Consider the following 27,911-nt stretch of genomic DNA (forward strand, 5'->3'; position numbering starts at 1 on the left):
CAGTGACCACTAAATCTAGTAATAGTCAGGACACCCTCATCCCTTTCCTCTATAGATGAAGATCTGGTTTAGAGTACCTCAGCACTTACCTCATAACCCACTATGGACTTTACTCACTCCCATGGGTAGGATAATCACAGTGTCTTCAGAGGAACTTGAAAATCAAATCATAAAAAATGATTTTGGAACCTATGTCATTCAAAGAGACATTGACACATTCCCTTGGTCATGGCGTTCAACATACCAATCATTTATTCTTATCACAATTACATGGTAAAGCTGAACACTGAGGTAAAAGCCTACTAAGAAATACCATCTTATTTGGAAGAAACACTAGCAAAATTCCCATATTCAATACTAGGGGATAGGAAATATGGTCAATGACCTGCATCCCTATACAATAACCTATCACAATCTCTAAATAAGTCCATAGTACAATCTCATATTTACAAAAAGCATTACTGACAAATCATATTTTGAACTGTGTTCTAAGCAGAGGTTACCACAGGAGTTCAAAAGCATCATTCATGATATAAATACCAAAAAATAAGAAATGCCTCTAATGATTTCAAGTCAACAAACCCGTACACTAGGATAAAACTTAATGGAATACCTGCCAAAAATCCAGGGTAACATTGTGTTAGATATCCCATCCACTTTACCAAGAAATCTGAAGGTTATTTGTTGGCATCTTGGTAGGGACAATTTCTTACCAGGTTAGTCATAACATTTCATAAATTACCATTCTTAAGTTCAATCACTATAACTTAATAACTGTTGGAATCTTAGACAACACTTTGAGATGTGGGTTTAGGACGCATCATCTTTCACCTGAGGGAGAAAAAAAGGACAACGTTAAAAATTTTGGTCACCTCATCATCAGGGAAACCAACTGAAGTACTTAGATCTTTAGAACTTCAAGGTCAGAGATGTTGTTCTTCACACTATTTTCTCTTGGCTGGCTACCTGTAGAAAAAATTATGGTCAATACTGTGATGTGGATCAGTTGAATAACTTACATGGATCCCTGCATATGCCTCCACACCTCCTAGGATTAAATTCAGAGTTTATCAAACTTTACATAATAAGCTAATTGTTACTAGCAGTGGTAAACAGAATCATTCCTTTACTAAATATGTACAGGAAACATGCTAAAATAAATGTAAGAACCCCACACTTACAATATTCCTCTTGATCATCATTGCCATGGATACAACAAACTGCCACTGTTGGTCATCATGAGACTTACACCGTATCTGCATGGAAATGTAAAAACATGGGTGACAAGTATATGTATGGTAAGACTTTTCTACTGGGACCCTTCAAATAACTTTCTTTATTGTCATTATTGCAAGATTTCATTTCTACCTGGACTCATCAACTCTACTTGTATTCTTGATTACTTTATGATGAACATCATTGTTCCAAACCTCATTCTCTCATGACTGCTAATATTTAACTTAACTACCATGATGCATAAATGCATAATAATAACCTGAGTACATGAAAGTCATTTGAAATTCCCAGGGTAAAGTCTCTCTAAATGTAAGATAATGCAATAATATGGTTTCTAGAATATGCAATACTGCATTCCTTATCTACATACTTACATTTTTTTAATCATATGATAAAAATTGTAGGGAAACAAACATCACTGACTCAGATATTTGATGATCTAATAGTCGGTCTGGCACGTGCTGTACATGAAAGTATTTACTCTAATACAGAACTATCTCCTGATAATGAACTTTTTAAGTTCACTGTTAACCCTTGACAGGAATCAAGACACAACCTACCAGGAACTGTTGAATAGCTTCTATTACATCCATGATCACAGGACTCTACCTGGATTCTTGTGGTTCTCCAAGGTCAAGAATAATGTCAGATAAGACAACATTTCTTCGTGGAATATCTGCCTAGTTCCTATGATTACTATAGTTGGGACTATGTGATAAATACTTGGATATGTGCAACCTCCTTACAGGGTTACACATTCTCTCTGAAATACAGAAAAGAAACTGCATGGTTTCAAGTGTTCCTAAGGATGTTATTATGCCTCACCTGAATACTGGCAAAGAAACCGTGATGGCAAGTGGTAGGGAAACCATAACCACTTGCCTCATGTGATCTGAAGATCAGGTGGTCTGCGCTTTAGTTTTGGTCTACATCAGCACTTGTTTGCATAATAGCAATGTCTGCCATTAAAGGCTGATGTTAGATTAACTGTGATCTCATGATAGAAATCTGCAAAGGCTTTAGAAAATACATCTTTAAGAATACTTGAGAAGGTAAAACCAGTAAGATTGCCAAGCTGTGCTGTGGTTTGGGCCTACATCAGAACCTACATGAAACCACCTACCTACATGGTGTGCTGACCAACAGTTGAAAGGGTTACTATAAGGTCTTGACAGAAATCTAAAAATCCCAGTGTTTGGTGCACATCTTATTGCATGTCTATACCTGCAAATAAAGAAAAATCCATGTTTACTGTTACAAATTTATTTTTTACCTATAAACATACTGTTCTAGTCGGTCTTTCCAAGGAAACAGATTTACCACAGGATATACAAATTTATAGGACTGTCTTACAATATTCTCCCAAAAAGTCAAACCCAGAAAAGTGCAATAGATCTTTCCACATAATATTCCACATGAGTCCAGCCAGAGGCCTACAGCCCTCAGCAATGTCTCATGCAAGTTCATATCAAGACTCTGCACCAAAAGGCCCAAGGGCCAGTGGTAGAAGCTCAAAAGTCTATGCTGGCAGGTTGAACAATCTGTGCCAGAACACTGAGGGATCTGCACTGGAACCAGGGAGTTATGCTCAAGACAAAGGCAAAGACCAGCACCCCCACCCACCCACTGAGGGAGCAACAGCAAGAAAAGCCACTGAGTTCCAGTTCCAACAAAGCTTCTCCTGGGAAATCAGCAGCCAGCATTCCTCCCCTCCTATCCTCCTTTTATGCAGTTATGGCAACAATCCTTAGGTGGGTCACCCACATGCAGAATCACCCTCAGTTAAGCTGAGCATTCCCACTTAAGCTGGCCATTATTTCATCTGCACACATACCAAAAACAATTTCAGTAGAAGAATTTCAACAGTATCATTAATTACCTTGATGTCTGGAAACAACATCTTTAATGAGAAATGTAACAGCAGCTCATCTCCATGCACTTGGAAAGAGCTTGATGGGAGAGCAAAAGACTTGAGAACACAAGTTCCAGTGTCACAGTTCTAATTTCATGGTTTCTCAGTGTTAGTCAAGGGTGTTATCTATCCTTCCTTATCACTTGCCTGGATACGTGGAAAGCTCCATTAATAAACATGTATGTACACAGTGATGTCTTGACCAGAACCTAAGTAGATCCATGTGATAAATATATTTAAGGACACAGTCTGTTCTATCAAGATACCAACAAATAACCTTGGTCCACTTTCATCATTAGGGAACCGTTAACACTCTTTGGATCCCATCAAAACTTCAGTACCAGCAACATTCTCAGAGTCATCATATTCTCTTCACATAACACCTTCAATGATTAAATGGCCAATACTGTGGAAAAAATAGTATATCTTACCAAGACACATATAGTTATTAGTAGGATTATTACTAACGTCATTATATTTAAACTCTAAATGCTAAGGAATAAAAAAACAGCATTATTTCCCAACTGATAATTTTTTTCCTACCTGACACACAAAAAGCATAACACAAATATCACCTTGATTGCCTAGGTATCTGAAAATCAAATGGTCCATATATTTTTAAAGCCCACATCATCACTCAGAAACCAGCAAAATCTCCATGAAAACTAACTGAGAAGCCTCACTAGCCCCAACCTCTGACTTTCCCCTCATCTTTGTAAAATATGAACACTCTCATGTAGGGAACTGGGGAAGGGGACGTTACCAGAACCTCTGCAGTAAGTCCTAGTCTCTTGTGAGCCAAGGCAGCACACAGCAAATTACAGGAAAGGTAGACAAATGAGACTGAGAAGAAGCTGAGCTTTGGGTCTGATCAGTGCTGCTCTGGGTGGCAAAGACAAAAACCCTCTAGTTTCCAGCACCTTTTATTCAGTACATGGGGAAACAAATGTAACAAGTGAAAAATAGAGTTCAGTACTTCACATTGGGATAGACAAGGTGTAACAAAAAGCTGGGGGACAGTGGAAATCTAAGAACAATGAGGAATTATGCAGATGAAGATTTAGTTCCTCCCTGGCACCTCCCACAAGTGTGGTCTTGTCCTGGAGATTGCAGCATCTGGGGGGGATCACTGAGGTCTCAGTTGTGACCAGAGGCCAAAATGCAATTATGTCTGGAATGTCCTAGCTGGGCTGTAGGCAGGCGAACTAGGCCTACTCAAATGATTTTTCCTTAGAATTATGTCGCATTACTCCCAACACTCTCAGATAGTTATGATGCCCCTAACAATCCTTTGTCTCCTGTTTACAGGCAGCAAATCCTACAGTCAGTCCTTAGGACCTAATGAGATCTGATTAGTGCATGTCTCTGCTACTCAGTGTTAAGCGGCCCTGGAATTGACCATTATGGGGGTATTTGCACTAAAGAAGTTAATAGATTCCACACTTGGGGCATTTCTTTTGGGAGAGCCAGTTATTAAGCATTTACCAGAATATGCTGGTGCACAAAGTAATAAATGAACAGGGAGAAGCACTATGAATACTGACAACTCAGTCTTTTTGTTTCTCATGAACTTCTTGCAACTTTTGTAGATGAAAAAATATGTCAGTTTGCTCCACATATGCCTTAAAATACACTATTTTTCTAAACTGTTATATATTTTATGAAAAGAAATGTTAGACACTTTTATTACAAATTTCTTAATATAATATTAATACTGGTTAGGAACTTACAAATCTCATGTCAAAAGTTTATAAATGTGCTTACAAAGATAGGTATTAAATAATTCTTATTAAATAATTGTTAAAAAAGATTTAGATAAATGTATATATATGTGTATATATATATATTACTAGACCTAGCATAGAAATCAGATACATAAATTTATAACATAGGTATAAATTTATAAAATCACTGATACAGGTTTGAACACACACACACACACCCCTTTATCCATTCATCCTAGTGATAGTCTTATTAGTAGTGGGTCTCCAGGACTCAGACTTACTAAAATGTTTCTGATTTAAATCCAAAGAGCTGAAAACTCATAAGTTGGGTTGGAGATGCTTACAAGCCAGAAAAATCATGTTCTAGAATACATTAAGAGTAATAGCAATGCACAGAACATATGAGAAACCCATTCACGAGGTGAAAAGGCCTCTGAGATTGGACAGAGTGGAAACAAAAAGGCCAGTTCAAATCACAAAGTCAAATCTCACTAAAAGGTCTTTCTTTTGAAGACTGCAATTAATTGACCAGTAACCTCGCAAGTAGTACATTTGTAGAATGCAGTTTAGCTGCAAAGCTGGTTTTATGAAGGAGTCAGTGACCACTGGAAGTAATCAATATGCCTGTCCCCATGGGCCATGGCCTAAGTACATATGGATTTCAGACCCCTGCTTCTAGTTGCATACTGGTCATGCCTCCTGATTAGCTCTGACACACAAAGAGCTCTGAAATTATCTTTCCTGTTCTGACTATACGAAATCAGCTGAACAAACTAAAAATCAGCAACTTTAATTAGATCTGCAACAGCACTGAGATCACATCACAAACTGCCACAGCAAAAAACAGACAGACATGCAAAGATAGAGAATCACAGTTTACCAGGACCAGAGACATATGGAGATAGAAACTGGTAGGAAAAAATAAACAGCAACTGATGAACTGCTGAAAGCTGACTTCAGACTAACTCCAGAGTTAAAATCCGCTGTACCCAGTTTTAGGGGGCCTTCTATAATACTGGTGTGGGTTTGGCCTTCAGAAGACCCACCAGGGGTGAGTCAAATATGAGAGACAATCTTCTCTTCTGTGAGCGGTGAAGAACAGAAGTAACCACTTTGAAATAAGCCCAGACAGCTCTACTTTCTCTAATGAGATTGTGCTCAAGGGAAGCTACTTTGCTACAGCCATATCTGATGAAGAGGAAGAGCAACTAGACATTGTTAGTCATTCTAGATTTTCTGTCTTGCATAATAGGAAAAAAAAAGTTGAGAAAAATTACTGATGGCTACAACTCGGGAACTCAAGTCCATTAAAAAAACTGATATATAATTTTAAGGTGGAATGCTTCCCTTCCTCAAACTCTTATCCCCACACTGACAGAGCTCCTATATAAAAACAGTGGGTTACAAATGAGACACCTAAGAGAGACATTCTATTTAAGAAGAGGTTCTTAGGAGACTTGGAAACAGCATGGAAGTGGCAAACAATGGGAAATTAGAGAAAAATGGAATCTTTGGTGCACAGTTATAATAAACTTTAAACAGGAAACATCCAGGTCCTAGCCAGACTAATATCATCTTTATACTGATAGCCTGACTGCCTCAGTGCCCAACAACAAAATTTGGGATATACTAAAGGCAAGAAGAAAATGCGATCTGAAGAAACAGAATGAGCATCAGTACTGGATTCAGATATAACACAGATTTTGAAATTGTCAGATAAGAAGCTTACAACAATTGTGATTGATATATTAAAGGTTTTATGGTATGCTAAAGAATTTATTTGGTCTTTGATCTCATTCCTGGCAAAGAGTTTCAAAATCCCTTGGAACTTCCTGAGTTATGGGCATGCATGTGTTAATGTTGATCTTAATGAAATGACTCATGATAGATGCCTAATTAGCTTCAGGATCAGGGCTGGTCACTAGAGAGACCAAACTCATGATTAGAAGGCAGGAATCCTGGGCCAGTCTGACCTCCATGAAGGAGAAAGGATGGAAGATTGAACTCAGTCACATGCCCAGTGGTTTACACAGTCATGCCTGTGTGATGACAGCCCATAAAAAAACTCTGGACACCAAGTGGAGCATCCGAAATCATGAACACATTATGGTGCAGAGATAATGCCACATCCAGATTCCATAGAAAGGATACAAGAGCACTGAATCCCAGCCCTTCCAGAACTTTTCTTCTGTGTTTCCTTCATAATAATACTGTATCTGTAAGAACAGCATTTTCGGGAAGCTGCACTTGCGAGACAGGTGGCAGAACCAATGAGGTAAATCCGCAGCAGTACAGCATTTTTAATGTGTTCTGTGAATCATTAGACTGAATTATCAAAATTGGAGTGGTTGATGGGACTTCAAAATTTACAGTTTGTCAGTCAGAAGCATAGGAAATATGGGAACCACACTTGCTGCTGGCATCTAGAGTAAGAGGCAGTCTTGGGGAGGGCTAAACAATTAACTTGTGAATTACAGATGGTGCCAGAATCAAAATGCAATGAGTAGAGTTGAATCAGAGCAAGAACAAATGGAAAAAGTAGAAAACATTTAAGAACACATGGGTAACAGAAGAATTAAAGTCAGTATGCTATAGAGAAATTGTATATCTATTTATTGTGGCACAAATTCAAAATAGTCAAGATATGGAATCAGTCTAGATGAAAATCAACAGATCACTGGTTGAAGAAAATATGATATGTACACACAATGGAGTGCTCTTCAGCCATAGAAGAAACAAATTTATGTCATTTGTGGGAAAATGGATGGACATAAAGACCATCACATTAAGTGAAATAAGCCAGACTCGGAAAGATAAGTACATGGATTTTTTCAAAAAGGACATGAAAGCAGGAGGGACACTACTTGACCAGAGAAAGGGAATAAAGAAGAGGAAGAAGTAGGTGTGAGGCAGGGTAATAGGGGGCTGGATATGATCAAAATATGTTATATGCCTGTATGAAAATCCCACAATGAAAACCAGCATTTTTTAAAACTACTATACCCTAAAATTAATACATATAAAAAAGAACAGTTCAGTAACATAATCAAAAAGAAATGGAAACTCTAACAAAGAATCAAAAGGAAATGGGAGATACAAAAAAACATTGTGGCAGAAATGGAGAACGCCTTGAAGGATGATCAGGCTAGAAATGACTGGGGAAAAGATCAGTGAGCTGGATGATAAGTCAATCGAAACTCCCTAGGCTGAAAGACAAAGAGAAAACAAAAGTATAAAAAAACCCCAGAACATTCAAGAATTGTGGGACAATTACAAAAGGCATAACATGCCCATAATGGGAACTCTAGAAGAAGAGAGGACCATGAAAAATAACTGAAGTAATAGTAGCTCAGAATTTTCTAAAATGAAGGACACACACCAAAACTCGGGTTCAAGAACCTTTACAACAATTAGCAAGGTAAATACAGAAAAAATTATAAGTACACATATCAAATTCAATGTGTAAATATCAAAAACAAAGAAAATCTTGTAAAACGCAGGGAGATAAGACCTTACCTACTGAACAACAAAGAATTACACCAGCATTCTCAGAAATCATGTAAGAAGAGAACACAGTAAAATATTTAAGGTGTTGAAACAAGTAACCCATCCACACAATGCTAAAATTCTTTGTACGGCAAAAATTTCCTTCTGACATAAAGAAAAAAATGTTTTTCAGATAACAACTGAAGAAATGTAATGCCAACAGATATGCTAGACAAGAAATGTTCCAATAAGTTCTTTAGAGATAGAAATCAAATATGACGAGAGAGACCAAGGAAGCAGAAAGGAAAGAAGGAACTAAGGAAGGTAGGAAGGAAGAAAGGAGAGAGGGAGGAAAAAGCATGGGGAGAGGAGAGTAACAAGGGAAGGGAGAAAGAAAGGGCATTGGAGAGGAATAAAGAAAGGTATAATAGAACATTTTATTCTTAATCTATTAGATAACTGCTCAAAGTACTAGTAGCAACAATATATTGGGTGCATATAATTTATGAATGAGTGGAATCAATGACAGCAACAGTGGCAGGGATGGTGAAACTTTTATAGCTTTCAATGATACAAACAGCCTGCTGCAGCACAAGTGCCATAGGTTTGCCACCACTGGCATAGGGAGTAGTAGCATGGGGGAATTGACAATGCTCTGCTATAAGGTACCCGTGTTAGCAGAGAAGCAGTATAGTGTTATTTGAAACTAACAACTTAGACTTGGTGGTCTTAGATAAGCAGTAAATATATATTGCAAACTCTATGACAAACACTAACTTTTTAAAAAATTTTCATTTATTTAATTTTTCTTTTTGGTACTGGGGATTGAACTCTGGTCCTTGCACTTGTGCAGCAGGCAGCAAAACCACTGAGCTAAATCCTTGTCCCACACTCACATTTTTAAAAGATATAATTGATATGCTAAGTGAAGAGAGAAAATGTATTCATTAAAGAAACAAGGCAAGAAAAATGACAGAAGGACTACTCTCTAGAATATATAAAGAATTGAAAAAAATCTGACCCCCCCAGATTCAAAGACCCAATTCAAAAATGGGCACCTGAAGGGAACAGACGTTTCTCAAAGAAGTAAAAGCAGCAAACAAATATATGAAAAAATGTTCAACATCACTCATCATTCAAGAGATGCAGATGAAAACAACACTGAGATTCCACCTCACACCACAAATAATGGCTGCTATCAAGAAATCATCCAATCACAAATGCTGGCAGGGTTGTGGGGAGAAAGGAACCCTTCTCCATTGAGGGTGGGAGTGTAGACTAGTGCAACCGCTGTGGAAATCAGTATGGAGATACCTCAAAGAACTAGGGCTAGAGGTCCCATTTGACCCAGATAGTCCCCTGCTGGGTATCTTCCCCAAAGAATTCAAAGAATCATACCACAGTGATATATGTGTCCCCCATGTTCCTAGCTGCACAGTTTGTAATAGCTAAAGCTTGGAAGCAGCCCAAGTGCCCATCAACTGGAACCTGGATAAAGAAAAGGTGGGGTTTTTTAATCAAATGGAGTACTACTCAGCGATAATGAAAAACTAGAGTCATTGATAGCTAAATGGATGCATATCAAGGCCATACTCTTAAGTGAAATAAATAGGACACACATGTGTAAATACCAAATAGTTTCACTAGTGTGAGAAACTGATAGTGTAAATGAGGGTTAAGATGATTAAAATGAATAATTGATAATTTGAAATAGGTAAAAAGGTCCAAAGATGAAGTGGTGAAGGGAGGGGAAGGGGAAAGGAAAAGGAAGAAAGGAAAAACTATGAGAAAAGAAAAAATAAATGGAAATGATGTCTATGAAAATAGGTAAGGGTGGAGGGGGTGAAGGGCACACAGGTAATGGGGAAAAAAATAAGAACCAAGATATGTCATGTACAGGTACAAACACCCAATGATAAATGGAAATGAATTGTATACCTAAAATGTACCAATAAAACAGCTTAAAATTAAAAAATTAACAAAGCACAAAAAGAAAAATGAGGGAAGATTTTTAAAGAAATGAAAAACTGTCATGACTAGAAAACACAAGCATGGTAGAGATTAACTGAATTATATCAATGATTATTTTAAATATGAATTACCTAAATATAACAATTTAAACATAAAGACTGTCAGAGTATACTTTTGAAAAAAATTCAAGTATAGCTTTTCTATTCTACATAATTCCATTTGACATAATTAAAAGTGGAAGGATAGAGAAAGATGATATACCATGGCAACACAACCAAATGAAATCTGAACTAGCAATATCAATTTCAGACAAAGCAGACTTCAAGAAATAATCAAGGATAAAGAATTGTGATAGATAATGATAAATGGAGTCAGCTCTCCAAGAAGGCATAGTAAATCTTAACATATATGCCCCTGAACAACGGATTAACAAAATATGTGGGGAAAAAAGACCATTAGGGCTACAAGAAGAAATAGACACATACATTATTATAGTTGGAAACTTCAACACTCTTCAATCAGTAATTGATAGATGCAGCTGAAAGAAAAAATGGAAGTGCATAGTTGAATGAAAGGCCACCATCAGTTCATTGGATGTAACTGACATTTAATAAATACTTCATCCAACAAAGCAGAACAAATTCTCTTGAAGCTCACAAGGAACTTTTACTAAGATGGACCACATTCTAGGCCACAGGACCGATGTTAACAAATCATAGTTTGTTCTTGTACTACAAGGAAATTAAGCTCGATATCAATAATAGAAACATAGCTAGAAAATTCCCAAAATATTTAGACTGTAACACACTTCCAAATGACATTTATCAGGAGAGTCTCAAGAAAATTTAAACTATTTTAAAGTAAATGATGAGAATGCAAATTATCAAAATATGTTGAAGGCAGCAAAACCAGTGCATACAGGAAAATTGATAACATTGAAAGCATAGTATTAGAAAAAAAGAAACAGTAATCTAAGCTTCCACTTTAGGAAGCTACACAAATGAGAGCAATATAAAATGAATGCAAGGGCCGGGGATTTAGCTCAGTGGTTCCACCACCTGCCTCACAAGTGCAAGGTCCCAAGTTCGATCCCTGGTACCAAAATAAAGAAATAAATAAAATGAATGCATGCAAAAGAAAAAAACAATAAAAATTATTGCATCAATCAATAAAATTGAAAAATAAAAAAAATTTTAAATATTGCTAAAACCAGAATATGGTTCTTTGAAGATCAATGAAATCGATAAATCCTAACCAGGCTAATCAAGACAAAGAGAGAAAGAGGTCAATTACTAATATCACAAACAAGAGAGGACATCAATACTGAGCTCATTGAAATTAAGAAGATAATTAAGAGTATTATGAACAACTCTATGCTGTCAGAGACCAGAGAAGTGAGGCCTGACTGGCCTCTCTGAGCACAAAGGAGAAAGGCTGCACTCAGGGTAACTCCATATTGCAGGTTCCAGGGAAAAGCTAGAACACCTAAGATTAAGTTGTTCACTGGAGTAAGTACTAGTGGATATTGGAAAGCAGATGAACCTTGTGCTACTTTGATTGCTTGTACCAGTGTTTAGGTGAATAAATACAAGATGAGCCAGATGCTGGGGCTCCTAAGAGGCAAGAGCCCCCTGGCTGCCCAAAGTTAAATGGATTCACGTCTCTTTGTCATTCATCCTTGCTTGCCCCCAGGTCAAGAAGAACAAAGTACCAGGTCTAGGTCCCAGTAGAAGGCTTGACATGGCCAGTGGGGTGGGTCGGCTACACTATGTCACAAATTTGATAATTTAAATGAAATGGACCAATTCCCTGCAAGATACAATCTACAAAATATATAGGAGAAACAAAATGCCAGAAACTAGAAACAACCAAATGATATCAATAAGTGAGCGGATGAACAACCTTTAGTACATTCATACAATGGAATATCATGAAGTAATGAAAAAAGCAATAACAACATCAAAAGAGGGGCTGGTATGTAGTGTAGTGGTAGCCTGCTTGCCTAGTATGTTCAAGGCCTTGGGTTCAATCTCCAGGACTGAATATCAGCAACAAAACAAAAGGAAATATACATGCAAAGAAGCCAGGTGTGGTGGCACATGCTGTTAACTTCAGGTACTTAGAAGGATGTGGCAAGAAGACCACATGTTCGAGACCAGCTTGGGTAACTTGGTGAGATCAGATCTCAAAATAAAATTGAAAAGGGTTAAGAATGAAGATCAGTGCTTCCTGTATTCAACTTCCAGTAAGGGGTGGGGGGGAGATGCATGGAGAAACCTTCCGTACATATTGCTAATTGAAAGTATTTGGCCTAAAAATCCTCCCTACTGTATTACTCCAACTGAATGACATCTGGAAAAGGCAAAATTACAGGCACTTGGGCTAGGGAGTGAGCTTAGAGCTCAGTGGTAGAGCACTGCCTACCATGCTGGAGGACCTGTGTTCAATTCCTTGCAGTGTGGGGACAAATATATAGATGTAGATGTAGATATAGATATAGGTATACATTAGAAAGCATCAGGTGTCACCAGGTTATTAGGTTATTAGGTTTGGGGGCGAATGGGAGGGGAGGTGTAAATATAGGAAGAACAGGGAAGTTTCAGCGTAAAGAAATTATTCCATACAATACTATTAGGATGGATATATAACATTATGCATTTGTCAAAATTCATAGAATTACACAACACAGAGTGAACCTTAATGTAAACTATAGTCTTTACTTAATAAAACATATAAAAGTGTTGGTTCCTTAACTGTATCAAATGTACCACACTAATGCAAGATGTTACTATTAAGGGAAACTGTGGAGAAGAAAATCTATGGGAACCCTGTACTATTGACTTAAATTTCTGTAAAACTAAATTCTAAAAACCTGTCTATTAATTTAACAAAAATAGCTATCACTTTTAGATACCTTCTAAACCTACCTGCAGTAGGTAGATTTTCCTTCTCCGGTCTTCCTTATCACCCTGAGGACACAGGAAGGGAACACTACATGTTCCCTTTCATTCACGGATTTTAGTTTTGTTGTTTTTGTTTTCTCCTCTCCTGGAATGACAGGTAAGCTTCGTTAGTTTTCTGCAGTCATTATTGGCAACCACTATCTCTTCCTGTTCCCAGCCTGAACATAGTCTTGGCTAATTACTACCATAATCTTTACTTAGTTGTTGTTTGGCACAATGAATGATCACTCTTTCCTAAGCCTGAACTGTTTCCAACACATTCCATAGTAGAGTTATAACTGTCTCAAGTGTCTGCTTGGATCTTGATCATTTTTTAGGTCAAACGATCAATATTTGTTCTTATAGAAGTACTATTTTGTCCCTAACCTACTTCTTTCAAAATGAAATGTTTATGGATATTTTCCTTCTTGCACATTTCTTCACACTGGAAACTCTCAGAACTCTTGAAAATATGGATGCTTCCCCAGTTTTATGCTCTAGAGCACAGGCTAGCCAACTATGCTTGTAAAGGGCTTGATCATAAGTACTTCTGGTTTTGCCAACTTCTATCACAAATGACTCACTGTGTCTTTCTATTGTGAAAGCCATCCACAGGAGTTTACACAAAGGAGTCAAATTGAGCCTCAGTAGCCCTAAACAGTAAGCTGCTCTACACGTGCTGCCTCTTAACTTCTTTCTCTCCCTGTCTCACTTTACCTACCAGTGTTTTGTGGGTCACTTCCTACATAAACTGCCCTGGGATCTGGTATCTCAGGGTCAGTAACCCAAACTTAAGGTAACTGCAATAGAAAGATGAAACATGCATTAACATGGTGAATAGATTTGAAACTAAGATTGATGGTGAAAGAAATTGTGAACACAAAATGAGAAGACAGATGTAAGAGTACTGAGAAAAGATAAAGCACTCCACAAATATAAGGTCAGAACGTTTATATTATGGTTGTCATTAGAGTCTGAACCAGAAAATTGCTGTATAAAACACTGCCAATTCAAAGCTACTCTTAATTAGGAAGGCAAGCAGTCATATGAACAATATAAAACAGATGATTGAAAAATAACAGCATCAAAGTACTATAGAAAATTTAAACTTCATGTTTCATATCTTTTTATGGATTTTTCTGTCAAATAAAGTTTGTAGAATAACAATGTCTCCATATAAGTTAGCTGGATCAAAAAAGATAACATTTGCAATAGTGTTTTTGACCTATTTTGAAAGTGAGAAAAACGTTAAAGAGCTGACTTTTCTTTTAAACATAACCTATCCTAATTTCCTTCCTGTTTTCCCAAACACAATGAAACTCATTAAATTGGTGTCTATTCATGTTCACGGTTTTATGATTTTCACCCCACATCCATGGCCCTATAAGCAATATACACTGTAAGTTTTGTAATTTAAAATTTACATAAATATGGTCATGCTGTTCAAATCATTCTGTAACTTGCTGTGATCACACAACATTACCACTGAGACCCATCCATGCTGATATATGTTAATTGAGTATACACACGTCTTTGGAGAGATCCTCCCTCTTCTATAGGATAAGTTATTTTGTGTGTCCTTTCATAAAATACATCAGGGATTCTCAAGTGGAGCAATTTTGGCCAGGGCAGTGTCTGGAGCCATTTGGGGGATATGACACTGCCATCTAATGGGTAGAGGTCAGCGAAGCTGCTAAGCTTCCCACAGTGCACAGGACTGCTCCCACATTGAAGAAGCGTCTGGTCCAAAATGTTAACAGTGCCGAGAAAAATCCGTGGTATAAATAGAAACCATCTATTCTACATTCCTGAAGAACTCCTGAAAATGGGGAAGTAACCCAAATAGACCATTCAAACTGAGATAGTACACATTCTGCCTGATGGATCATCAGAACTGTGTCTTCCATGCACTAGAGAATGTTTGCTTCTTACACATGGATTTTCAACGGTTTTATGGATAACCATTATTGCTTATTTTGGGGGGTTGTGTTTATGGGCATGTGTACTGTGTGTGTGTGTATTATGTGAGGAGAGAATACCCACAAGTTGGATCCTTTGGATTCTTCATATTGATAGGAAAATATAATGAGATTTATATAACTAGATTTAAGGTAGCAAAGAGTAACCATATTTTAGGATCTCATACATGGTGTTAAAAGATAATTTTTAAATGATAAAATCATGATTCTCCTATACAAAAATAAACATGTTAAAGATTTTACTCTGCTCATTAATTTGAAAAATGTTAAGGTATTAACCAGTTTAAAAGAGAATCCAAAGAATAGACACAAGGGCCAGGGATTTAGCTCAGTGATTTTGCTGCCTGCTGCACAAGTGCAAAGACTCAAGTTCGATCCCTGGTACCAAAAAAAAAAAAACAATGAATAGACACAAATACAGTGGACTCTTGACTTACAAACTCAATCGGTTTCCAAGGACTGGTTGTAACTCAAGTTGGTTGTAAGTCAATACAGCTGAGATCTGAATATTTACCTGGGTGCACACTATAGATAACAAAAGGCAGACTTAGGTCCATTAACCTAACTAACCCAAGTTGTTCGTATGTCAGGCCAGTCGTACCTTGAGGGTCCAATGTATAGGGGAAAAACAGTGAAATGAATGTGCAAATTGAGGCAAGATTGGCTTTTCCATCATAGGAGAGAGAGACTGAGCTTCTCTCCTCTGCCAGACAGGAAATAATTTGGTGTTTATAAACAATAAATGCTTTGCATTTCTATCTATTATCAATCATTTACAAAGTTGTAAAACAGCTCCCAAAGAACAAGATAACCCAATAGAGAGTATGACTTTTTTTCCTGTAAAGGCATAAATTTAAGAATGTATAGCCCAAACTTCAGAATATATACAACCTACTATTGTGATTATCTTGTGTAAGCTGTGAAGCAAATACAGGATTTCCACTACCCCCAAGAGTATGGATGTTTCTTTTGTCAGTCATCATGGGAAGAACACATTCCAGGGCAGTAAAACAATGCCAGGCCCAGGTTGAGACAGTTTGGAGAACTTCCTTCTCTAAGATGGGAAAAATTGGACCTCAGTCCCAAAGTAGGGAGGTACCCAGAGTCGCCTGTCTCTTGCCTCCCTGATCTGCCTCCCTACCATAGGATGGATGTGGGAATGAGGCAGGGTTTCATAGTTTCAGTTTGGATGTGTCAGTTCTAAACCTATCTAATTCTCCTGGCTGTTGTAAATTATTCTGTTTTAAGTTTCTTTTCCTTGATTTTCAAGATAAAGTGGATGATTTTAGCACATTTTAGATATGAGGAATTTGGAGAAGGAATGACCTTGCTTGGAGACCATAATAGGATGAATCATCAGTGGTCATCAGGGGAAGACAGTGATATCCAGCAGCATTACTGTCCAGAAGAAAGATGAAAAGGCAGAGGTCAAAAGTGACTGGGCCTGAATATTCATTAGGCACTAACCTGGGGACATCAGAAATAGGGAAATAATTGGAGGAAGGACAGTTTTCTGCAGTTTTGCTGATTTGAGCTTACACCATGGAAGCTGGGCTCGAATCTGAAGTATGCCCTTTGCTGTCAAAGATTATTAAAGTCTGAGACTCGTGTTACTGGTTGTGGGAACATTTTATAAACCAGAAAGATTGAAAATGCAATGATAAAGGTGATACAATAAATGGGTGCTTTTCTTCAGTTGTAAAATTCAGTTCCTAATTTGGCCTAGAAATGGTGAACAAACTCATATTGAATAGGTAACAAGACAATCAACAGCAAGAAAAAAATCAAGATCGTGATGATCCAGTCTTCCAGAGGATTTAATCACCTGCCATTGGAATTACTATGCTGAAGACACCTTCTGCAGAATTCTTTGCATAAGCCTAATAGAGACAGTTCATGAAATGTGCTTCTTATTTTGTGCAACCTATTCAGATATAGGTTTGGCTTTATACTCATAAGTCCAAGACCACAGAAATTCACTCTCTTATTTTATTTAGTAAGAATTATTACGCTAAGCCTAAATTTTACACTTCTCAGCCTAAATGTCAAGGACAACTGTAGGTACATGATTAGCCCCCAGATGGAATTTGCATCAGAAAGGCAGCATGCCTGATAGAAAGGTCTGGAACCTTGGTCTTAAATTGCACCCTGGCACCTACTAATTGAAAAATCTTGAATAATTTGAATCTCAATGGGTTTTTATTTAATCTTATTAAAATGAATCATTTAACCAGATGATTCTTCTTTTTCTTTTTTTTACTGGAGATCAAACTTGGGACCTTGTGCTTGCAAGGCAGGCAGTGGAACCACTGAGCTAAATCCCTGGTCCCTAACCAGATGATTTTTAATGGTTCATCTAGCTAAAGTTTCTTTGATTTTATAAAGCAGTTGTCTAGAATTCTTCCAGTTTTGCATGTGGCAGAGGAACAGATGTAACATATGGAAAGATAAGAGCCAAGAACTCTGACTTTTTCTCCACAAAGTTACTGACTAAACATCAAAGTGTTTGTATCTGACTTTTTAAATGACTTCAAATTTTGTCTTTTGTTCTCTTTACATCCATAGCTTTTTCACATAGAGTGAACTAGTTAAATTAAGTCAAATAATAATAAGGAAATAATTGACATCTATTAATACTATTAAAAATCAGGAAAATACATATGCTGGAAAAGCTATAGAAAAACTGCAGCACACACCCATGCTGATGTTACTGGCAAAACAGTTTAAGGAGACATTTTGAATATACTTATCAAGTATCATAAACTTGTTTGACTTAGGAAACCCCCTATTCCAAATTTATATTTGGGATTGCTCTATTTCTCCAACTCTAAGTTTCAACTTTAGAATTTAATATCAATTCAATAATTTTTAAAAAGGAAAAACCAAATACACTAAAATATTACTTGATACACAATAAAAGAATATGTATACCTTGGAATAAAAGAAGTATGAAAATTTTAAAGGAGAAAAATCCATATACAAAAATATACTCAAAGCAGACTTAGCTTTTGTTTCTTTGCTTTTTTTTTTTTCTTTTTGGTACCAGTGATCGAACTCGGGTCCTTGTGCTTGCGTAGCAGGTGGCAAAACCACTGAGCTAAATTCCTTGCCAAAATTAACCTGGGAAGTTGGATTGGTTTTGTTTTGTTTTGTTTTGGTACCAGGGATTGAACTCGGGTCCTTGTGCTTGCACAGCAGGTGGCAAAACCACTGAACTAAATCCCCGGCCCTCTTTGCTTTGTTTTTTGAGATAGGATCTTGTGATGTAATCTAAAACGGCCTTATACTTACTATGTCACTCAGACTGGTGCTGCACTCTCCAAAATCCTCCTGTCTCAGCCTCTTGATTCTAGGATTATAGGCACCCCTCTGTGTGGCATAGAGCAGAGTTATTTATAATTTCAAAAAATAGCACTGGCATCTAGTAATAAGAAAATGATTAAATAAAACATGTAATATACAAATACAGTGGATGTAACACAGCTCTTAAAAATTCTACAAAAAAGTGAAAAAAGAGGCATAGTTCCAAATTATTATTACAAAATCTGTAAAATGTATAAGTGCATAAAATATAGTTTTATCAACTTAGCAATATGTTCATATGGATAAAAATATTAAAAGATTTCAAACAAATGAGAAATTATGTCACTGAGATACTGGAATTGCATATTCGTGTGTATTTTTAAATGTCTTTCATATAGTTAAAATGTTTCAATCACAAGTAAAAGTTCTTACAAACACTCATGTTTGTATTATACATATTTAAAGTGTACAACATGTTTTCACATATAGTCCACCAAAAATAATGTATACATACTTCAGAAAAAAACATATAAATATTTTAATACTCAATTTATTGAGACATCGTGAGATTAATGTAAGTTACCTTTGGCCTCTACCATTACAAGAGGTGCTCAAAGTGGTGTCTGTGCACTTCCAGACATTTATTAGTATGGCAAACTGCTGGTTTTTAATGTTTGTAGTGCTTTTAAAACATTTAAAATTGTCGTTTTGGACTTACATCCTAATTTCAATGTTATCCTCACCATCAGGACTTCTACCATGCACCGCTACTTCAAAAATTTTTATTAATCTTTCAGATATTTGTAGTGCATCTATGAGTTGATTTTATCAGAGGGAGGGAGTTTCTTATCTCTTGTATAATTAATTGAGGATTTCATACATGACTGGATAAGTATTGCTTTCCCCGTAAAAATATTACACACCATTACACACACATGCACAGTGAGAGTCTTGTGAGTTCTCTACCCTGTGACGCTCAACCAAAGCCTTATATAATTTTTCCTTTTTAATTGTTTTATTCTTTCCAAGAACCTTTGACATTTTTTACCATTGATTTTTTTTTTTTTTTTTTTTTTGGTACCAAGAATTGAACTCAGGAACTTGCGCTTGCCAGGCAGGTGCAGCACTGTTGCGTTAACCCCTGGCCCCTACTTTCGAAATTTAAAACATTGGTTGCTTATACCCTGGTCCTGGATGGATTTGTCAGTTTTACTTTAGCTAGGGCTAGGCGTTTTCAAACCGACCATTGAATGTTTTCCCTCAACTTTAAAAAAACTTCCGTTTGCTCTGGAATCTTTTAAACATGCCAATAACCCATACACTGGATGTCTACTCTGTGGCTCTACCTGCTTTTTCTAAGCCTGCTAGGACACAGTCTTGGGGAAAACCTCCCTTGCTCTGAGTCTGAACCATCCCAGTACAGCTAGCCACTCATGTCTGTGGAAAGCTGCCCCACCTGGAGAGCGGTTCGCCATGGCAGCCAGCCACTTCCCTCCCTTTCAACCTACAGCCAAACCAAAAGAACGAACAGAAACGTGAGGAGGCAAAGCCCGCAAATCTTGTTCAGTACAGAGGGGTCTGGAGGACTGGGCCTCAATCACATTTTTTACATACGTCAGTTTTAGAAACCTCTCACAAGACTGAGACTCCACCGCCGCAGTCAGGCACCACAGCCGCTCCGGAAGGTACTGCTAACGGTCGCCAAGCGCGCGCCAGTTGGGAAGTTCCCGGATGTTCTTACGACACCTGTGATGCCCGGATGTTCTTACAATGCACGCCCATTGTTGCGCAGGTACCTAAGAGTACGCATGTGCAGGAAGTAGTACTGAAGGAGGCGCAAAATATGCCTTGACATCAACGCATAGAGTCCTACAAGTTCAACTAGGCTGTAGGAGAACTTCAATAGTGGGGATTTTTTACGTCCCTTAATCTGCGTGATCCAAGACCCCACCCAGGACTACACACTGCAATTTGCTATGGTATCATTTTTCATTTTTCTTTATTAAGTTTTATTAGTACATTATTGCAGTACATAATGATTGAATTCCTCTTGGGGAGTTGGTAAATGTACATAACACATCTTAATTCTTTTTCCATTCCTTTCCCTTCATCCTTTTTCTCCTCCATTCATCTCTTGGTCCCCTTCCCTTTTGCAAAAATCTATCTCTCTGATTTTTATTTTATTTTCCTCTTTATTTATATTTTGGGTTTCTTATACAAGAGAAACTTTGTCATATTTAAGCATGTGTGTCTGATTTATTTCACTTAACATTATGGTCTCAAGGTGCATCTATTTTCCTACATATTTTCTACCAAGTTTGCTTCAAGATAATCCTTATATATGACATAGTATTAATATGACACTTGTGTAAAGACCATATTTTCTATATCCATTCATGCCTTGATAGACATAAAGGCGGATTAGAAGATTTCTCTCTTATGAGTTGTGCTGCCATAATCAGTTTTTCACTTTGTCTTTAATGACATTCACATTTTGAGGTTGTTTTGTAGTATTTGGGATCCAACCCACAGCTTCATCCATGCTAGGCCAGTGCTCTGACACTGAGCTAAATCCCCAGGTCTGGCATTGACTTTTTTTTAAGAAGACAGCATGGTTGTTTTGTATAATGTGTCCATCTATTCTGTGTTATCTCCTGATATCTCAAAATCAGGTTATGAATTGGAGGTAGAAGTTCATACGTGATAAGGTTTGCATCCCTGTGGCTGTGTTGTCTCAGAAGGCATGTCATAGGACTTGGTGTTGACCAATCATTGGGTTGAGGTGGTGTCTTCCAGCTTTCTCCACTATAAAGATACCTTTTCCCTCATTGCAGTTAAGGGCCTTTTATTTTTTTGGTTCCTGTTCCCCATGGAATCTCCATAGGGTCTTTTATTACAGCATGTCAAATATCAATCTCTTTATCATTACACCTGCCATGCTCTTATGAAATTCCCTCTACCAGTTGGCAGTCTTACTATGAACCCAGAACCTCCAGCTAGAAACCTCAGGGGTCTTTATTTACTCCTTGTCCATATGTAGCCAAGAGGTCTTAGAGATTCTCAGAAACATCTCCCAAATGAGACACCTCTTCTACTTTAATAATTCAACAGTCTAAGGGATTGTATTGGGTGAGGATTCACACAACATATTCTCTAAGGAAGAGGTTGGGAGGTATACATTTATGCCCAGGGACAGTTGGAACCCTGTAAAAGACACTTTTGTCATGCATAGTTGTAGGAACATCGAAGCTTCTTTTGGGAAAACACCTCCACCTTCAACCCAAGACATCCAATCTGTACTTTCAGGAGTGGTTTATTTCGGATTTAACCAAATAAGAACAGTCATTTCCATGGTTATACAGGTTGGTTTTGAACAAATCCTTTACACAAACCCAATCAGAACAAACGTGAAGAATGTTATTTGAAATGATGGAAATGAGAGCCTTCTCATCTTGGGAAATCATCTGAGAGCTGCTAGGGCCCGAGGGAAGCCTGGAATAGATAGGAGAAGGTATGCCTAAGAACCCAGAAGTGGAGCCCGGTCTGAGGAAGGAGAACAACACAGTGAATGCTGGAAGTTTTTTAATCCTTCCTGAAGTCAGATGTCAGAATTGAACAAACAAACCAGCTTTTCGTTGCTTCAGGCTTTCAAATTTATTTCTTACTTTTAGCCTGAAATATGGTTAAATGATATGGGTCCCAAATTCGGCCATAACAGATGAATGAATGAATTACGGGTGACATGATTTAAAAAATCACTTTAAAATTTATTCCAGTTGAAAAGGATGCATGCACATGCTGCTGTTGGGATGGGAGAGCCCAATGCCTGTTGTGCCTACGAGGAAGAAAAGGAGCAAGCTAAAGTGGGCTGACTAAGGCTGAAGAACCTCTGCTAGGACACTTGCCATGGCTGAAGAGAAAGGCCGAGGCAACGGATGGACACGGGTAGGAATGGCCAAAGACTTTTGCCATGGAGACGACCAGGCCCTGGGCAGACAGCAAGCAATATTGTCAGTGTCTTGAGATCAGCAAAGCAGCAGAGGTCTTGGGGCAGAAGGACTGCAGCTTGCAGACTAAGACAGCCCTACACACAAGTGAGGTCACAATGGACCGCCCTTGCTAGCTGGGGAAGAAATCCCAGGAGGACAGGACATGACTGGGCGCTGTGTGGTGGCTGAGCAGCAGGGGAGTCAGGCCCTCCCAGAGACCGATCGAGCCTTTCTAGAGCTCGTGGAAGGCTCAGGACCCCACGGGTCTTGCCAGGTCAGGAGCTCTAGTGTGGCTCAGGTGGGCCCACACCCTCAGGCTGAGGTGGGCACAGGTGCGGCCGGGAAGCTGCCGGGGCCTTGTGGAGAGCGTCCGGACACAGGCAGAGCCACTCCTGCACCCACACACCCTACTGTTTTTGACCACACACCTGGGGCAGGGGCCTAGACCCGTCCAGGACTCACCAGGGGGCTGCCCCACCGCGTCTCCAGAACCTCCCCAAGATCCAAGGTTGGACCTGCCCCCGAGAGGTGTCACTCACGTGCCGTGCAGGTGTCAAGGGCAGGACCTCGAGGGGAGTGACTTGGTCACCGAGACACGCTACCGGACACACACAAGTTAACCGAGGAGAGGTTTATCTCGGCTCGCACTTGGGAGAGGTTTCAGTGCCTAGTCAGCAGCTCGAAGGCAGCGCGGCATGGCAGAGGGGCCTGGCAGACAGAAAGCAGAGTCCAGGGAGCAGAGGCAGAGAGATGAAGGCTTCCAGGCCCTGAACCAGGCGATTTCTCTCAGCCCGGATCCCGCCTCCTGACAACCCAGGTGTACCACGCCCATGAGGCCATCACCTCCCAGAGGCGGCTTGTGAGTGCGTGAGGCTCTGCGGACAGGTAGCTCTAAACTGTCCCCAAGGGAGAGGGATGGGAGGGTGACCTTGGGGGCAGGAGGAGGGGCGCGCATCCCTGCAGGTCAGCTTCCCAAGCTGGAGCTCTCTCCTCCTGGGACCAGAGCAGGCGGGGCGTGCAGTGACACCGAGCGGCCACCGGAGGGCAGCAGAGCCCTGCGCTGAGATCCCGCGCTCAGGTTGCCACGGGAAAGAGAATATGTTCGTATATTCGTGCTTATTTCTACCACCTTATTCTGTCTTCCTCTCTGTCTTGCTTCCTCGAAGTAGGCTGGAAGCTTTTCGTTATTTCTTCAGAAGTAATTCACCTCACTGTTTCTTTTTCAGAGAGAGAGAGAGAGAGAGAGAGAGAGAGAGAGATAGGTCTTGCTCCATGTCCGAGATCTGAGATTGCTGGGAAGCACCACCACACCTGACTTTTCCTTTTCTCTTGCAGTTAGGAGTGATGTATCTGGTCTCTGGTTTTTCCGTAGTGACCTTAGATATCACACCCTGAACTTTTGCTTGTTAAATGTAGGTCTTTAAATTTCTTGATTAACTTTTGTTTGGAAGAGGTTTAGCTTCCAGGAAAACGGAGAGAATGCTGGCCTGGCACAGCGGGCGGAGCATCTCCAACAAGCACTCCTTACTCCTCTGCCTAGGAGGACCCTGCCCTTTCCTGGTTATCTGATGGTTTGTTCCTGGGGCCACAGTGACGCCCCCGCAGGGATCATCGCCCTGAGGGCTCCGCTGGGCGCCTGAGCTGAGCTCGGCAGTGGCACAGGGGGGTCTCAAGTGAGCTGTTCGCCGCCCTGGCGCTCTGCCTTCCTGTGGCCCGGGGCCTTCCGCGTCCTGCGACACGCGCTTCCTTCCTTGTCCCGAAGGCCTCTCTCAGGGACCCCGGTGGCTGCGCCGAGCTGACAGGGAGAGTGCATTCTGCGCCGCGCTGGTCCCGGCTTCCTCCCTTCCTGTTCGCCCGCGCTCTGAGCCGCTCTCCTGGCTTCCACACGGTCCTCTGCGTGGCAGTGTCCCCGCTGTCCTGGTCCGGGAGGAGGCCTGTAGGGGGGCCGCCTCTGCTGGGCTTCTGCGCCCCGGAAGCTCCTCGCTCCCCTGGGTGCCGAAGGGCAGAGCACGCAGCCAGCCCGCGCGGTGACCTTGGCCCCTGAGGTGCTGGGTCCCAGGCTGTGCGGGTGGCTCCAGCCCGGCCTGGCCGGTCCCCGGGAAGCACCGGGTCCCGCCTGCGGGGGAGCCCCTTTCCGCCTCACGGCCACGCGAGTGTGGACACCGGCGAGCCCGGAGCTGGGGCTAGTTTAGTGCATGGTGATAGGTATGGGTCTAGTTTGAATCTTTGGCAGGTTGAAATCCAGTTGTTCCAGCACCAATTATTAAATAGGCTATCTTTCGGGGAGGAGGATTTTAGTGAGACTCAAAGAAGCTTAGATCACATGACAGCACCCACCACACCACATGACCTAGGAGTCGAGGTCAGGGTCCCCATGACAAGGAGGCACTAGGGATCATGGAACATCTTAGAAAAGAGCCTACCGTCCCAAGAGCTGACGGAGGAAAAGAGGCAGATTGGAGATGTCCAGAGGAAATTGCCAGCACCCTCTTACCACTTAGCTTGGCCACCCGGATCCAGTGCTCCACCACCCTGGCCCTGTCTCCAGCCCTCGTGCTGGGACCCCCAAAGCAGGAGGTGATCGTGCAGTTGGCCACGTGATGAAAATATGTGGTAGTGGCCCGAACGGTGGGCGCCCGAGGTTCTTTGCCCCTTTTGTTTCTCCGGGTCCAGATGGAGCCCAGGCAGTCCCAGGGCACCACATTCTTGAACAGCTCCGGTGGAGGAAGACAGCATCCCACGGGCAGAACCCACCCCAGAGAGTCGATGGCTTCAGCCATCCACAGGCAGGTGGCCGTGGCCTGAGCTGGACATCAGGAAGCTGCAGATATGGACAGAGACTTCTGCAAATGGCCGGTTTTCCTCCACCGCCCACTAGTGATGTCCAACTTATGACCTAGGACCTAGCACTGACGTGAAAATCAGTGGCATTGTCCCCGTGCCCATCCTCCCAAACCTCCAGCACGAGCAGACATCTCAGTCCCGCTCATTCTGAGCTGTTGTCTTCTTTCCAACCTCACCTGCCCTCTGCTCCTTTGCCCAGGTCGGTCAGTGGCACATTTCCTGGGACAGCTATGACTGGGGGCTCTGTGTGGGTGTGTGCTGTAGAACCCATGAATCTCAAATGCCTACAAGGTGATAAGGCTGGCCAGGTCTCCTGGGATGATGGCAAGGTGACACATGGTCCTGCCTGCACCTCAGGGCACACCCTCCTCGGCCAGTTGGTCTGAGTCCCCACCGTCTTTCCCAATTGTCCAATCGCAGTTGACATCACAGTCACTGTGTGAAGCGGGCATGTGAGTGCCCTGTCTCTACTGTGGACCTCCACCCAAGGACAGGAGTGGCTTGGGGCTGAGACAAGTATAGGTGATGCAGTTGGTAGAAGAAGGAACTTTGATCTGGTCAACTGGGAATGTCAGGCCTGAGGAGATCAGTGCGAGAAGGATGGGTGTCCCCCGCCCCACCCCACCCCACCGCACAGAGCTCAGCTGCTCACGGAACCCATCAAGGTCAGCTGCTCTGCCGGCAGCTTGGGAGAGAAGGCCAAGCGCACCTTCTGCAAGGGCCTGTCCTCGTCAGCGGCAGCAGAGAGGCAGGAGTGCTGTGGAGCTGGCTTCTGCTTCTCTCCTGTCTCCAGAGGAGGCTCTTTCTCTGGTGCTGGCTCTGGCTGCAGAGCAGGCCCATGGTGTTCTGGACATGGAGCCGGAGCTAGGAGGAGGAAAGCTCAGCAGTGTCAGTCACTTGCCAGCTCCCTGCGGAGCATAGCAAAGACATCCTGGCCATTTGGGGGATTCCAATGCCCAACCAAAAGCCATGAAAGCCTTCCGGACTGCTGTGGCCCTCACCATCTGTTTCGGCCTCGTGGGGCTCTAGATATTCCACCTGAGCAAGGGGAAGGCACAAGGGAGGCTCCATGTCTGCTCCAGGTGAGTTCACTTGCAAGCCGGCCCTTTCGATCTTGATTTGGGGAATGTCCGGTGGATGGTGCCATTCGGACCAGGTTTCCAAAATGGGAGAGGTGGCGCTTTTGGAGAGACGAGTGAGCAGCAGAGTCAGAGGCCCAGGCTTTTCTTCCACCCTGCCTCTCTGAGAGAGCGTCGTGTCTTGTGTGGTCCTCTGTGCCTCGGTGTAGAGGAAAGCTGACCCCACCCCAAGCCCTCTGTGACTGTCCTAGCCTCGGCTGACTTTGTCCCACTAGGCTAAGGCTAACGTGGGTTTCCACTTCACACTGATGATCCTTTCTGAGCGAGGCAGGCACAAAACTCTGTGCACCGGAGTGCTCGGGGCTGGGCTCCAAGCCAAGTAGTCCAAAACAATCCGTACCCTAGCAGGCCGCAATGTTTGCTGTACCTCCAGCCATGAAGTGGGGGCTGCGGGGGGTTGGGGCGGCGGGACAGAGCTCTGACACCTCACAGCCTGCCCCTGTCCAAGCAGGCCCCTTACATACCCTGAGCGCGAGGGGAAGCACTGCCCATGAGAGCTCACGGCTGGCGCTGACGTCCAGGATGGGCACTGGGCTGCCTCTCTCACATGTGGGTTCCTCCTGAACATTAGCCGGAAATATCTGCGACCAGAGCCGAGCCAAGGTCGGAAAAATCTCGGATTGCGGTCCTTTCTGTGGCTAGACCTTCGGAAAGCGGGAAAATGGCAACAGCTCATCCTCCCCTCTTCTCTGTCTCCCTCCAAGGGGTCAGGACGGGAGACAGCTTCAGAAGGGCACCCAGTTTCACTGGGTTCTAATACCAAGGAAGTGAGGTCGCATCCTCAAAGTTTCGCTACAGTTAGGGTGAGGAAGTGTCTTGGGACCAAGGGGCAAGGTGCACTTTGGGTTTCGGTATTTGTGGGGATTTAGTTTCAGGTTTTCGAGTACATTTAGGCTTCTATTATGGCTGAGGGTGGGAGATTCAGTATTAGAAAGTAGGCCTGCAGTTTACATTGTTGTTTATTTTTATTGTGCCCTCCGGTGGCCGCTCGGTGTCACTGCACGCCCCGCCTGCTCTGGTCCCAGGAGGAGAGAGCTCCAGCTTGGGAAGCTGATCTGCAGGGATGCGCGCCCCTCCTCCTGCCCCCAAGGTCACCCTCCCATCCCTCTCCCTTGGGGACAGTTTAGAGCTACCTGTCCGCAGAGCCTCATGCACTCACAAGCCGCCTCTGGGAGGTGATGGCCTCATGGGCGTGGTACACCTGGGTTGTCAGGAGGCGGGATCCGGGCTGAGAGAAATCGCCTGGTTCAGGGCCTGGAAGCCTTCATCTCTCTGCCTCTGCTCCCTGGACTCTGCTTTCTGTCTGCCAGGCCCCTCTGCCATGCTGCGCTGCCTTCGAGCTGCTGACTAGGGACTGAAAACTCTCCCAAGTGCGAGCCCAGATCA

General features: G+C 41.6%; 1 long non-coding RNA gene across 2 annotated transcripts in view; it reads right to left on the bottom strand.

Moving 5' to 3' along the window:
* Nucleotides 1–280: 280 nt before the first annotated feature.
* The window catches only part of LOC147828988 (uncharacterized), a 69,480-nt gene continuing 41,849 nt past the window's right edge, over nucleotides 281–27,911 (bottom strand). The window contains exons 3-6 of one of the 2 annotated variants that reach the window (XR_015449766.1): nucleotides 18,542–18,619; nucleotides 13,257–13,377; nucleotides 3,116–3,554; nucleotides 899–2,460 (exon numbers count right to left, since the gene is read on the bottom strand). This is a non-coding gene — a long non-coding RNA (uncharacterized LOC147828988). Of the gene's footprint in view, nucleotides 832–898; nucleotides 2,461–3,115; nucleotides 3,555–13,256; nucleotides 13,378–18,541; nucleotides 18,620–27,911 lie in introns of those variants that run through there. The other variant, XR_015449765.1, reaches the window with a different exon arrangement.

The sequence above is a fragment of the Heterocephalus glaber genome, unplaced genomic scaffold, assembly GCF_053883595.1.
Source record: "Heterocephalus glaber isolate CG9 unplaced genomic scaffold, H.glaber_assembly_v1.0 deba00000809, whole genome shotgun sequence".
NCBI classification, from domain to species: Eukaryota; Metazoa; Chordata; class Mammalia; order Rodentia; family Bathyergidae; genus Heterocephalus; species Heterocephalus glaber.